This window comes from Leopardus geoffroyi, chromosome B2 (genome assembly GCF_018350155.1).
Source record: "Leopardus geoffroyi isolate Oge1 chromosome B2, O.geoffroyi_Oge1_pat1.0, whole genome shotgun sequence".
Lineage (NCBI taxonomy): Eukaryota > Metazoa > Chordata > Mammalia > Carnivora > Felidae > Leopardus > Leopardus geoffroyi.
Window position 1 is genome coordinate 89,619,618 of NC_059332.1, and position 13,426 is coordinate 89,633,043.

A 13,426-nucleotide genomic window follows, 5' to 3' on the forward strand; every position below is an offset into this window, starting at 1 on the left:
ACAGGGTGAAGGTATAGGGAACTAAATATGTCTGCCTTCCAGCTCCCCTCCTAGGACTCCTTCAGCTACAGAAATGGTATGAAGACCGTGGGAGCCAGATGGACATCTTCACTCCACCCCTTCCACAACCGCCATCAATTCTGACTGCCTTGGTGTCATGACCATGGATATAAGCTCCACGCTAGAGGGATCTTATTATTTTTCTTTCTCAAGGACTTTGTTTCACTAACTCTAATTGAGGTTTTACAAGACAGGAAAAGGGAAGGGACTAATATTTATTGAACACCCGTCTGTCGATATTTTTTTCAGTAACTTTTCAAAACAACCTGTATTAGATAAGTATTGCCATCTCCATTTACAAATGAGAAAAGTGAGGCAAAGAGACATAAATTAACAAGTTCAATTCCCACAGCTAGGTAATGATACAGCCAAGATTCAAACCCAGTGTCTCACACCAGGAGCTCTTTGAGCTTCCTACCACTTGGGGTATTTCTCAAGTGCCAGGGCTGGTGCCCTGTCCATGGCAATCCTTCTTTACACCATTCTGTTCTGAACTATGTCTAAATCCAATGGTTCTAAAGCCTCAATGCCTACCAGTTATACTGTCACCTTTTGAGAAAGGTGGATTCAGACAGTTCCTTATGCCAATATTGCTATGCCTATGTTAATGCTTTGCCATGACAATATGACAAGGGACAAGTAAATCAGTGCTTCCCGAACTTGTATATGTATCAGCTGGAGCTCTGCCATTATGATCAAATATGAAACAATTGATCGGTTCTTCTCCAACATTAGTGTGCAAACATTAGCTTGCATATGAAATACATGGCATCTTTTTAACATACAAATTATTTTTTTAATGTTTATTTTATTTATTTTGAGAGAGAGAGAGAGGAAGCAGGGGAGGGGCAGATAAAGAGAGAGACTCCCAAGCAGGCTCCACACTTCATCAAAGAGCCCAACGGGGTCTCAATCTTATGAACCATGAAATCATGACCTGAGCTGAAATCAAGCGTCTGCCACTTAACCAACTAAGCCACCCAGGTGTCCCTTAACATACAAATTCTAACTCAGTAGTTCTGGTGTGAGGTCTGAAATTCTGTATTTTTAACAATCTTCCTGGTAAGACTAAACCATACTTTGATTAACAGTGGTCTAGACCAGGGGTGCCTGGGTGGCTCAGTGGGTTAAGCGTCAGACTTCAGCTCAGATCATGATCTTGGGCTCTGTGAGTTCAAGTCCTGTGTCTGGCTTGGTGCTGACAGCTCAGAGCCTGGGGCCTGCTTCGGATTCTGTGTCTCCCTCTCTCTCTCTCTCTGCCCCTCCCCCACTCATGCTTTGTCTCTCTCACTCTCAAAAATGAATAAATGTTAAAAAAAAAAAAAAAAACAGTGGTCTAGAGGAGGATCCAAGAGTCTGCCCAAAAGGGACCACCCCAACCCATGTTCTTTTTTTTTTTCAATTGGCAAGTGTTTATATTTGGTTTTAATATTAGTTTAATAGGACTTCCAAAGCAAAAATATTGAATTTTATATCATTCCTTTGGATTTCATATCTTTTACATGTTCTTTTTTTTCTGTGATTGGCTTTATTTCACTTTGCATAATGTCCTCAAGGTTCATCCATGTTGTAGCATGTGACAGGGTTTCTTTCTTTTTTTTTTTTTAATATGTAATTTATTGTCAAATTGGTTAAAAACTGAGAACAAACTGAGGGTTGATGGAGGGTGGGAGGGAGTGGAGGGTGGGTGATGGGTATTGAGGAGGGCACCTGTTGGGATGACCCATGTTCTTAACCAACTCAATCAAGTCACAGTTCATGATGAGTTTGGACACCATACATACATATAAAAGGGTGTATGCAGCAGAATCAGACATGGAGAGAAAATGAATCAAGACTCAAGAAGAGCAATTAGAAGAGAAAGTAATACATATTCCTTGTGAGAGGTCCTAGCCTAAGTGCTATGAGGTGACAGAAGAAGTCACGGGGCAGGAGAGTTGGGGGTGGAGGGGAGTGGTAGGGGAGAAAAGGGGGAGAAGACAGGATCCTAGGAGATTAGCGTTAGCAGAGCACCTTTTTCAGGTGCCAACACAAAGAGCACAGACAAATGAATACAATGCTTTTATAAATTTCATTGACACTTGAAAAAATTTTCATGAAAGTATGATACTTTATGTTTCAAAATATAGTTTAAAAGATTTAAGGCCTTGCTGCTGGGGTAATAAGTGGATGTGATGTTGGTACTATTGCTGGTCTTACATAATAAAGTTTAAGATGCCACTTTATTAAAATATCTCTAAAATATTAAAAATTAAAATGTTATTCAAAAAATAAACATTTGAATTGATAATGTTACCCTAGATTTTATTGTAAAGCTTCTGCTTTCTTGGCTTGACTTGTGGAGAAGAGATCTAATACCACCCTACCCAGATACCCTGAATCTTCACCAACATTAAAGCTGAAAACCAGTATATCACCATAAGGTGACTTTGCCTGTCTATTTTCTGACTGGCTGGATGTGAGCATCTTCTAAATCTTTATGTAACTATTAGAAAACATTTTCTGCAAAATGGAGTTGATGCTGAGAAAAGATATGCAAATAATAACTAGGCTCAGATGAGTGATGGGCAATTGAGAAGGTGGGTCACAAGAAGGGTTTGGAGGGCCCCTGGGTGGCTCAGTTGGTTAAGCATCTGACTTTGGCTCAGGTCATGATCTCACAGTTCATTAGTTCAAGTCCCCCATCAGCTAAGCTTGAGCCCTGTTTCAGGCAAACACAAGCCCCACTTCAGATGAGCCCCACTTCTCTCTCTCCCTCTCTCTCTCTCTGCCTCTTGTGGGATTCTCTCTCTCCCTCTCTCTGCCCTTTACTCACTTCCAGCACTTTCTCTCTCTCTCTCAAAAAAGATGAAAGAAAGAAGAAAAAAAGAAAAAGAAAAGAAAAAAGAAAAGAAAAGAAACAAAGGAGGAAACAAGAAAGAAGGAAAGAGTTTAGAGATTTTGAGCTGGGGCAGTGCATTAATTTGCTAGGTCTGTCATTACAAAGTACCATACCCTGGGTGGCTTAAACAACAGAAATTTATTTCCTCATAGTTCTAAAGGCTAGAAGTCCATGATCATGGTGTTGGTGGGGTTGATTTCTTCTGATGGCCATATTCTCCCTGTGTCTTTATATGGTCTTTCCTCTGTATGTCTGTGTCCTAATTTCCTCTTCTTATAAAAACACTAGGCATATTGGATTAGGTCTACCCTAACGACCTCACATTACTTTAATTACCTCTTTGAAGATCTATCTCCAAATACAGCCGCATTTTGAGGTACTTCAACATATGGATTTTATGGGAACACAATTCAGCCCATAACAGCCCATAGAATGCTCAAATGGAGATGTCTCCAACTGTGAGGTTTAGAAAAGAGATTTGGGTCCAAGATCGAAATGTCTGGGGGTCATTAAAGGCAAAAAGAGTAGATATGAGAATGTGAAGTTCAATGCTGTGTGAGAGGAGAGAGGGCCAAGGATAGAACCCTGAAAACAACACATCTAGTGATGGCCTAAGGAAGAGAGACCCATCCAGGACATTGAGAAGGAGAAAGGGCCAGGAAGGAAGCCAGATGGGTGTTGGGGCTGCAAAAACCAAGGTGTCTCAAGAAAGTATGAAGTGGGATCAATAGTGTTACATGTTCCCAAAAAGTAGAGTAAAATAAATTTAGCCAGAAGCACAGACATTACTGACCTTGGTGGCCAAGCACATTCAAGTGTCAAGGGAATAGAAGCTAGGTTTGAAAAATGAAGGAATGATGGGGCGCCTGGGTGGCTCAGTCAGTTAAGCGTCCAACTTTGGTTCAGGTCATGATCTCACGGCTCATGGGTTTGAGCCCTGCACTGGGCTTGGTGCTGACAGCTCAGAGCCTGGAGCCTGCTTCAGATGCTGTGTCTCCCTCTCTCTCTGTGCCCCTCCCCCACTCACACTCGGTCTCCCTCTGTCTCTCAAAAATGAATAAATGTTAAAAAAATTAAAAAGAAAAAAAAAGGAAAAATGAAGGGAAGCAGGTAAGTGTAGATAACACCTGTCATGAATTTGGCTGTGAAAGCAGAAAGCAAAGGTGATCGTTGGAGGGGGAAATAAATATTCTCCATTCTTTAAGAGATTATGTAATTTATTTTTAATATAAATACACAAACAGTGCAAAATTCAACAGCTACAAAGAAGAATGCAATGAAAGGTAGATCTCTCTGCCAGGACTCTCCCCTTGCCTCCAGATGTGCTCTCTTCTCCACCCTGCTCCTCGCCCCAGAGGCTGGACTTCATGAAGGACATCAATGATTTCCTTGCACTGTGGCTTTTGGTTGTATGCACAGAAACGTCCCTCATACGGTTTGCCCCATGACAGAGGTTGGAAGGCAGGAGGAGAGTAGGGAAGCTGTGAGTAAGCCATAGTGTCTTCTCCTGTAGTCACCATAGGGCCATGGCTCCTATCACGCAGGTCCCTCTACACTGCCACCTTCTGTGGGTTTCAGGAAAGTCCACATACCTTCAGCAGGAGCCATGGTAATGACTTCTGCTGCTGCCTTCCCTGGGGTGCAGTTTTATAAATAGTCCTTTTTTTGCCCCTCTTCAAAATACCCACTTTAAGTGTGCTTTCAGTTGTTTGCTAGGATTCTTTTCTTTTTTTTTATGTTTATTTATTTTTGAGAGAGAGAGTGTGTGAGGCAGAGCAAGGGCAGAGAGAGAGAGAGACAGAGGATCCCAAAGTGTGCTGGGGCTTGAACTGAGAGATGATGGAACTGAGAGATCATGAGCCGAAGTCAGACGCTTAATCAGCTGAGCCACTCAGGGGCCCCTCTTGCTGGGATTCTAAGACACACAGTCGCCCTCCTAACTTTGTTCTTGTTACCCAGTTCCCCTCCCCAGACACAAATATAGCCATCACCTTCTGTGTTTATTCCTAGAGATATTCCATGCATTACAAAAGCATTTTCTATACATACCTGTACCTATATATATGCATATATTGTTTTAAATTATCTTTACACAAATTTGTATCATTAACTGCCTCTCCTGCACATTACTTTCTTTTCCTTTTTATCTTAAATATGGAACTTCTAAGCTTCCTGATTCTTTTTTTCTATAGTTGCACAGAATATAGTGGTTATACATGCACATACACACACACTTCTGCATACGTTTATATTTCTAGAAGTGGAATTTCTGGGTCAAAGGAGCCATGCATTGTAATTATGATATATATTGCCATATTGCCCTGCATAGAGGGCAATTTAAACTCTCAATAGTTTTGAAACTGTTTCCTCATATGTCCCCTTACCACACATTTTCTTAAATCCTTTGATCATTCCTAATTTGGTAGGTGAGAAAAGTGTCTCATTTGGTTTAAAAAAATTATTTTAATGTTTATTTATTTTTGAGAGAGACAGAGTGTGAGCAGGGGAGGGACAGAGACAGAGGGAGACACAGAATCCAAAGCAGCTCCAGGCTCTGAGCTGTCAGCGCAGAGCCCAACGCAGGGCTTGAACTCACGAACCATGAGATCATGATCTGAGCTGAAGTCAGACGCCTAACCGAGCCACCCAGGTGCCCCTCATTTTGGCTTTAAATTCACGTTTCTTTTGTTATGTGTGAGGTTGGGTGCATTTCTTTAAAATACATTTGTACTGACTTTTCAGTGAACTCTTCATTTTTTACTGGGTTATAAGAACTTTTTAATTGATTTATATGAGCTTCTAATTGGAAAAAAAAAACTGTGAATTGATTTGCAAATATTTTCCCAGCTTGTTATTTTTCCTTTTTTTTTTTTCTTCTATGGCTTCTTGGTTTTCTATCATAGTTTTAGACAGGCTTCCTCCTCAGACTGGGATGTTTCAGTCCACAATTTCAGATACTATTAGGTGACTTCAAGTGCTGGGGGTGTCCATGAAGGTAGAAGCCTCTAGAGACAAGGTTCTGTTGCTGCTGAGGTAGGACACGAACCATCCACATAGACATTGAAGTTTCTCAGGAAAATGGGAGAACATGGGAGGGGAAGGAAAAAAAAAAGATGCTGTGATTGAAGGGAGTGACCAGAAGTGGGGAATGGCAGCAGAGTAGTGAGGACAGGACAGCTAGACTTGAGGCTTGGAGACACAAGAGCTTTGTGACACAGAGTAATGGCCATGAGTAAAGAGGACACAAACTCCCATCTCTCAACTCTGAGAATGGGAAACTTCCTCTCAAAATGGCTCCAGATGAAATCAAGTCCTCAGAGGTCAGTTAAAGTAGGAGGTAAAGAAAACTTCGATGAAGGCTTGAAAAGTAGGGTAATTGGTAAATCATGAAAGGTGGCTTAGAGGTTGCAGCAGGAAGTGTAGAAGAGGAGAGGTTGAGTCAGACAGAAGAACTCAAGAGTCTTGAGTAGAAATTATAGAAAAGATTCGGTATGGGGTGTCTAAATCCTGGGCAGTGACTGTGGTTAGCAGGGACCCTTACTGGGCTACAAGAATGAATGTTAAAAATGTCTGTCCCCAGCAGGTCTCTGGAGCAGTAACACCTGGGCTGGAACGGGTCAGTTTGTCATCTCGGGAGCACAGAGAGATTTGCCTCTAGAAGGGTTAAGTTTCAGCCTCCTTTGGTTGGTTCTCAGGGAAAGTTCTGGATCCTAAACTGACGGGCCTGTGGGTGCTCAAGTAAATAAACAGTGGCCTGCAAGGGCAAAGGCCTGTCACTAGGAGGTGGGTCTGCGTGCCTCCTTGTGGTACGTGTGAGGGTGGGGTGGCTGAGGGCAGAGAGGTGAGCTGCTTGGGGGTCACACTGCATCAAAGCCCTTCCCTTAAGCTCTTTAATAATGTAGTTGAGTGTTTCTCATCCATTCATCCATCCACCTAGCCATCTACCTATTAATCTATTTATCTCTATTTAAAATCAGCAATCTTTTTTATGAGTCGGAATTCTTTAAATATTGCAGAAATCTGATTGTTCATTAATTCAGACTGGCCCTCCACCATGCCATCCGGACAAACTAAGTCTAAAAAACAGAATCCCAGAACATCTCTTTGATTCAATATCAAAGAATGACCAAAAATGGGGCACCTGGCTGGCTCAGTCAGTACAGCACACGACTCTTGATCTAGGAGTTGTGAGTTCCAGCCCCACATTGGGCATGCAGCCTACTAAGAAAACAAACAAACAAAAAGAGGCAATTTAAACATCCCAGTTTTTGCCTTTCACAACTTTTGACAGTCTTCATGTTCACTTCTACAGGTACAGGCAAAAGATGGAGTGACCATATTTTTCTTTTCCTGACATACTCTGCCAAGTAAAGACTATGTTTCCCACTGCGGTATTTTACTACAGTAAATTTTAACCTTTTTGTGTGGCCATAAATTCTTTTGAGACTCTGATGAGGGCTATAGAAACATCCTCGGCAGAAAAATACATGCACACAAACACAAATGTTTGTCTGTTTTTTAAGTAGGCTCCATGCCCAACTGGGGTCGAACTCATGACCCAAAGATCTAAACTTGTATGATCTACCAACTGAGCCAACCAGGTGCCACCCCTCTGCCCTCGTCACACACACAATTTTGTGCCCTATTTCAGGTGGTTCCTGGAACCTCAGAAGCCTGTCTGTAGGCCTCAGATACCACAGAGACTGTCTTAGAGTTAGGAAAATAAATGGAGATCTCACATGATATCAGTGAGCTCTATGTCCATTAGGTTCTGTCAACAAGAAACGAAAACTCAAATCTAACAAAATGGAAACATCTGGTATCCATATTTACCTTGTAACTCTTCACCCGCACCACCCCCCCCCCCCACCCCCTCAGCTCTGCCGCATCATCTTGAGAACATATTTTCTTTCTTTGGGTCCAACTGGTGCCTTTTAGCTCCTAAACAGTGGCTCATTTATAAGTGCTCATCCTTTTCTTGCTGGGACACAAAGGCTTTATTGATCTCACAATAAATTCTTTTGCTTGATTTTCATGCAAATCTTCAGTGTCAGGATTTTTTTTTTTTTTGGATACAGAGAAGGCTTGCATGGCATTTCCATCTCATTAATTATAATCAACTAAGAATCTCCTTTCTAATAAAGTCACATTGTTAAGTTAATAAAAGCAATTACGTGTTGGTTGTACTTCCTTCCATTTGGTCTTATTTCCATCTTTATTTCTACATCCATATTTTCTTAGGATTCTTAGATTTTGGACTTATTTCTGTAAGCCTATAATGATACAAATATGTTTTATGGAATTGCAGGGACTGCACCAGTCCAAGTTTGAAAAGTATTTCCAGTAAGCATAACTTGCCCCTATGCCTGGTTACCAGCAGTCTCCCTAAATCTCTACCTGATGCCTCTCAATGTTGTTCCAGGTCAACAGTAGCATGGAAACCCTCTCGAGTGTCCCTAGTATACATCATAAAGACATTCCAAACAATGTCCAACACTGGGACTTTTTGCTTGACTAAGATATTTTTGATATGTAGTATTTTAATACTTTTCTTCAATTTATCATTAATACAGTAGCAAAACCTGTAGCTATAATATAGAAAGTAAGGATATAATTTTATTCTGGGTCTTTAAAGCATTTTATCAAGTTGCAATTAGTAGCATGTTGTAGTTACAGTCACAGAAATGTAACAAAGCTCTAAGAGAACTAAGGCAAATAGCCCAGACTACAGACCTCGTGAAGCTCTGTTTGACTGAAATGCTTGAAGATGTTACCTTGCCTACAGACAATTCAGATATGTGATAATAAGCCAGTTGTGTGTGGTCATACTACTACTATGACCATAGAATGTCACAGATATCAGGGACAAGTATAAAAGTAGTGAAGGTCACAGGCTCAGGAATCAGACTGCCTGGGTTCAGATCCTAGTTGTATCTTGATAGTTGTGTAATGCTGAACACAGTTTAATAGCCCTGTGAAACTGGAGTGGACAGCAGTCCCTACCTCACGGGACTGCTGTGAAGTTTAAATGAGATAATACACACAGAGGCCTTCACACAAGGTCTGGTGTTCCATAAAAGCAAAAGATTACAATAAGTGGCCAATATTATTTATGGATCCTTTTTAAAAAACAGTATGAGACAGGATTCACATTAGTTGATGAAGAATTTCTTTGCTAGACCAATTCAGTATCACAATATTCATTAACATTTTCTCTATTTTGAAACTTCCAAAATGACAGAAAAATTGATGGACTAGTACAAGACTATATGTACACCCTTCATCAAAATTCACCATTTGGTAATGTTACTACATATACTTTCTCTGTGTTTATACACAAGCACACACACACTCCCAGAAACCTAAATAAATATAGCTTTTCCCAAACTCCTGAAAAGTATTTAACCTGTCTTTATCCACTGTTCTCATTTTCTCCTTATCCTTTTCTAACAATATGGCCTGTTTTCATTTTTTTTTTTTAATTTTTTTTTTTTTTTAATTCTTATTTATTTTTGAGACAGAGAGAGACAGAGCATGGACGGGGGAGGGTCAGAGAGAGGGAGACACAGAATCCAAAACAAGGCCTGTTTTCATTTTTAAACCCTTTGGGTTTTTTTTTAAATTTTTTAATGTTTATTTATTTTTGAGAGAGAGAGAGAGAGGGAGATTGCGAGTGGGGGAGGGGCAGAGACAGAGGGAGACACAGAATCTGAAGAGGCTCCAGGCTCTGAGCTGTCGGCATAGAGCCCAACATGGGGCTCAAACTCATGGGTTGTGAGATCACGACCTGAGCCGAAGTCAGACACTTAACTGACTAAGCCACCCAAGCACTCCTTCATTTTTAAATCCTTTGGATGAGAGTTGCAGATATCTTGTTTTTCAGAACCTACATATCCAACTACTATACGCAGTTCCTAAGAATAAGGACATTGTCTTTCAAAAACACAATGTTATCACACATAAGAAAGTTCATAATGGGGGCACCTGGGTGGTTCAGTCGGTGTCTGACTGTTGATTTTGGCTCAGGTCATGATCCTAGGGTCCAGGGTCACGGGATCAAGCCCTGCATCAGGCTCCACACTGAGCATGGAGCCTGCTTAAGATTCTCTCTCTCTCTCTCTCTCTCTCTCTCTCTCTCCCCCTCTGCCCCTTCCCCTGTCCGCACATGCTCTCTCTCTAAAAAAAAAAAAAAAAAAAAAGAAGAAGAAAAAAAAACAGTTCATAGTAATTCCATAAAGTTATCTCAGATCTAGTCTATGTTCAAATTAAGCAATTGTCTCAAAAATATTTTATAGGTGTTTTGTGATTGCTGTTCTATTCAAAATCCAATCAAAGTTCTTGCATTGCACTGATCACTTTCAATCTACACCCCAGTACAGGCCAGGTAACTTGTAGAATGTCTCACATTTTGGATTTGACTTTTCCCTTATGGACAGTTTCTTTTAGCTTGTTCCCAGTGCCCCTGTAGTCCTGACTCCCTGTGCCTAAAGTCGGCCACTCTTGTAAGGATCCCTAAATCACTGCTTTCCTTTGCATGGGATCTTCCCTTCAATAAATATTTGTTTAGGTTATTTACCCCCACCCACTAAATGGTAATATTGACTCTAGGTTCGGATGTTATGGTAAGGCAAACTATAATAAACTAAGATTTGATTTAGCTGTGATAGAAAACGCAAGCAGTGGTAGTTTTTTTTTTTTTTTTTTTTTTAACGTTTATTTATTTTTGAGACAGAGAGAGACAGAGCATGAACGGGGGAGGGTCAGAGAGAGAGAGGGAGACACAGAATCTGAAACAGGCTCCAGGTTCTGAGCTGTCAGCATAGAGCCCAACACGGAGCTTGAACTCACGAACCGCGAGATCATGACCTGAGCCGACGGACGCGTAACCGACTGAGCCACCCAGGCGCCCCTTGCAGGGGTAGTTTAAACAAGCTGATATTCATTCATTCTCTCTCTCCCCTTTCCTCTCTTGTTCCCTTCCTCCCTACCTCCACTCTCTCTTTTCATCAAAGTCTGGAGGAGGACAGCCTCAGGCTGATACAGTGATGCACTTATCAGGCTCCTCTGACTTGGTGCTCCAGCTCTGGGTCTGAGCTGATTGTTCCAACTCAAGCCACCATGTCCCCTTTCAGCCAGCTGGAGGGAGGAAAGGCAGGAAAAAGTGCACTCTCCCTACTGACACTCGTGGAAGTTACACATACCATTTCCACTCACACCTCATTGGCCATAATTAAGTTATATGGCCACATCTAGCTTCAGGGAAGGTCAAGAAATATAGCTAAAATAAGGGGTCCTGTTGCTACAGAGGGAAGAAGAGATTTAGGGGACACTCACTGGCCTTAGCCAACTCTATTAACAGAGGCAGGTGGTCAAGAGGGTCACTGAGAGGGGTGCCTGGTGGCTCAGTCGGTTAAGCATCCAACTTCAGATCAGGTCGTGATCTCACAGTTCATGGGTTCAAGCCCCATATCGGGCTCTGTGCTGACAGCTCAGATCCCGGATCCTGCTTCAGATTCTGTGTCTCCCTCTCTCTCTCTGCTCCTCTCCTGTTCGTGCTCTGTCTCTCTCTCTCTCTCTCAAAAATAAATAAACATCAAAAAAAAATAAAATAAAAAAGAGGGTCACTGAGAAATCATCACAGGGAAGAAAAAAAGGGAGGCTCTTCAGGCATTGGAAATGAAAACAGACCATATTCTTAGAAAAAGATAAGGGAAATTGAGACTAAAAAGAGAGGAAGATTAAATACAGAACCTCAAGAAAAACTGTATTTATTTATTTATTTATTTGGGTTTTTGTGAAGGTAGTAGTAGCCCCAAGGTAAAGTAAATGTGCACAGCTTATCATTTAAAAATAACCAGTAATGGGGCGCCTGGGTGGCGCAGTCGGTTGGGCGTCCGACTTCAGCCAGATCACGATCTCGCGGTCCGTGAGTTCGAGCCCCGCGTCAGGCTCTGGGCTGATGGCTCAGAGCCTGGAGCCTGTTTCCGATTCTGTGTCTCCCTCTCTCTCTGCCCCTCCCCCGTTCATGCTCTGTCTCTCTCTGTCCCAAAAATAAATAAACGTTGAAAAAAAAAAATTAAAAAAAAAAATAACCAGTAATAACCTGTTGGATTATCCAAATTATTTGACTTCATTGAAACTTCACTGAAATATATTACCAGCATTTCATTCACTCATTTTCCCATTCAACAAACAAATATCAAGGTCCAGGCACTGAGCTGGGTCAGGGCATATAACAGTGAAACAGGACAATGATCCAGCCCACATAGTGTGTATATGAAACAGAATTTAATCAACTATTTACACAAATAAATCTAAGTCTATAATTGTGATAAGTGCTACAAAAAAAAAAGGGAAAATGGTATAATGTTAAAAGGGGTATCTGCCCTAGTCAGGAATGTTCCCAGAGGAGGTGATGCTTTTGAGAGGAGGTGATGCTTGGGCTGAGGCCTGAAGGAGAAGTACAATGAACTAAGTGGGGGAGGCAGGACGCTGGTTAGGGAGTTTGAATGTGCTTGAGCGGAGGGAGAACTGAGCGGAATGTAACCACACCGAGACTTGAGACAAAGAGTGAAATGCTACTCTGGCTGGCTACCTTTCTTATAAGCAAGACAGGAAGTAAGAAAATATGCATGTATCTGTTTATTTGTGTAAAACATGTATGTACACGCATATGTGACAAACCAAAAAAATAATGCACTTGGTTACCTGCCGTGAGTAAGTGGGACTGGAGTGGAAAGAATGAGATGTATGAGGTATGGGAGTAGAAAGGACAGGGGGGAGTAACAGCTCTCGGAGTAGAACTGCTTGTATAGTTCTGACTTTTAGAGACATGTTAATGGCACATACCCTAAAAGTAAATAACTTAAGTCAGCCAGGATGTTGGGGAGGGAGAACCCAAAAAGTAATACAAATAGCAACAATGAACCTAACTGAATACATATGATTAGAAACTAATTACAATAAACAACATAACCAGACTGAGGTGGATGGGGAAGAAAAGAACTAACTCAATGTAACTTTAGAAAATAGTATTTTAACTATATATACTAAGGTTAAATTAAATTTGTTTCTTGGGGTGCCTGGGTGGCTCAGTTGGTTGAGTAGCCAACTCTTGATTTTGACTCAGGTCATGATTCCAGGGTCATGGGATCAAGCCCTGTGTCAGGCTCTGTGCTGAGATTCTCTCTCTCTTCCTCTACTTGATATTCTTTCTGTCTTCCTCTACCTCTCTCCCCCACTTACGAGTACTCTCGCTCTCTAAAATTAAAATAATAATAATAAACTGTTTCTCATAGGAGTATGAGTTAGCAATTGTGAAATGATGAGTATTCTAGGATTGAGAAAATAAGTAAAATAAAGAAGAAATTCTAGAATAAATCCTGTGATGTTGGACTGCCATCAGAGGTATCAGAATGAATTCACAGTCATACACACACGGGGGGCTCCTGGGTGTGGGGAGAGAAACAAGTATAGACGTGTGCA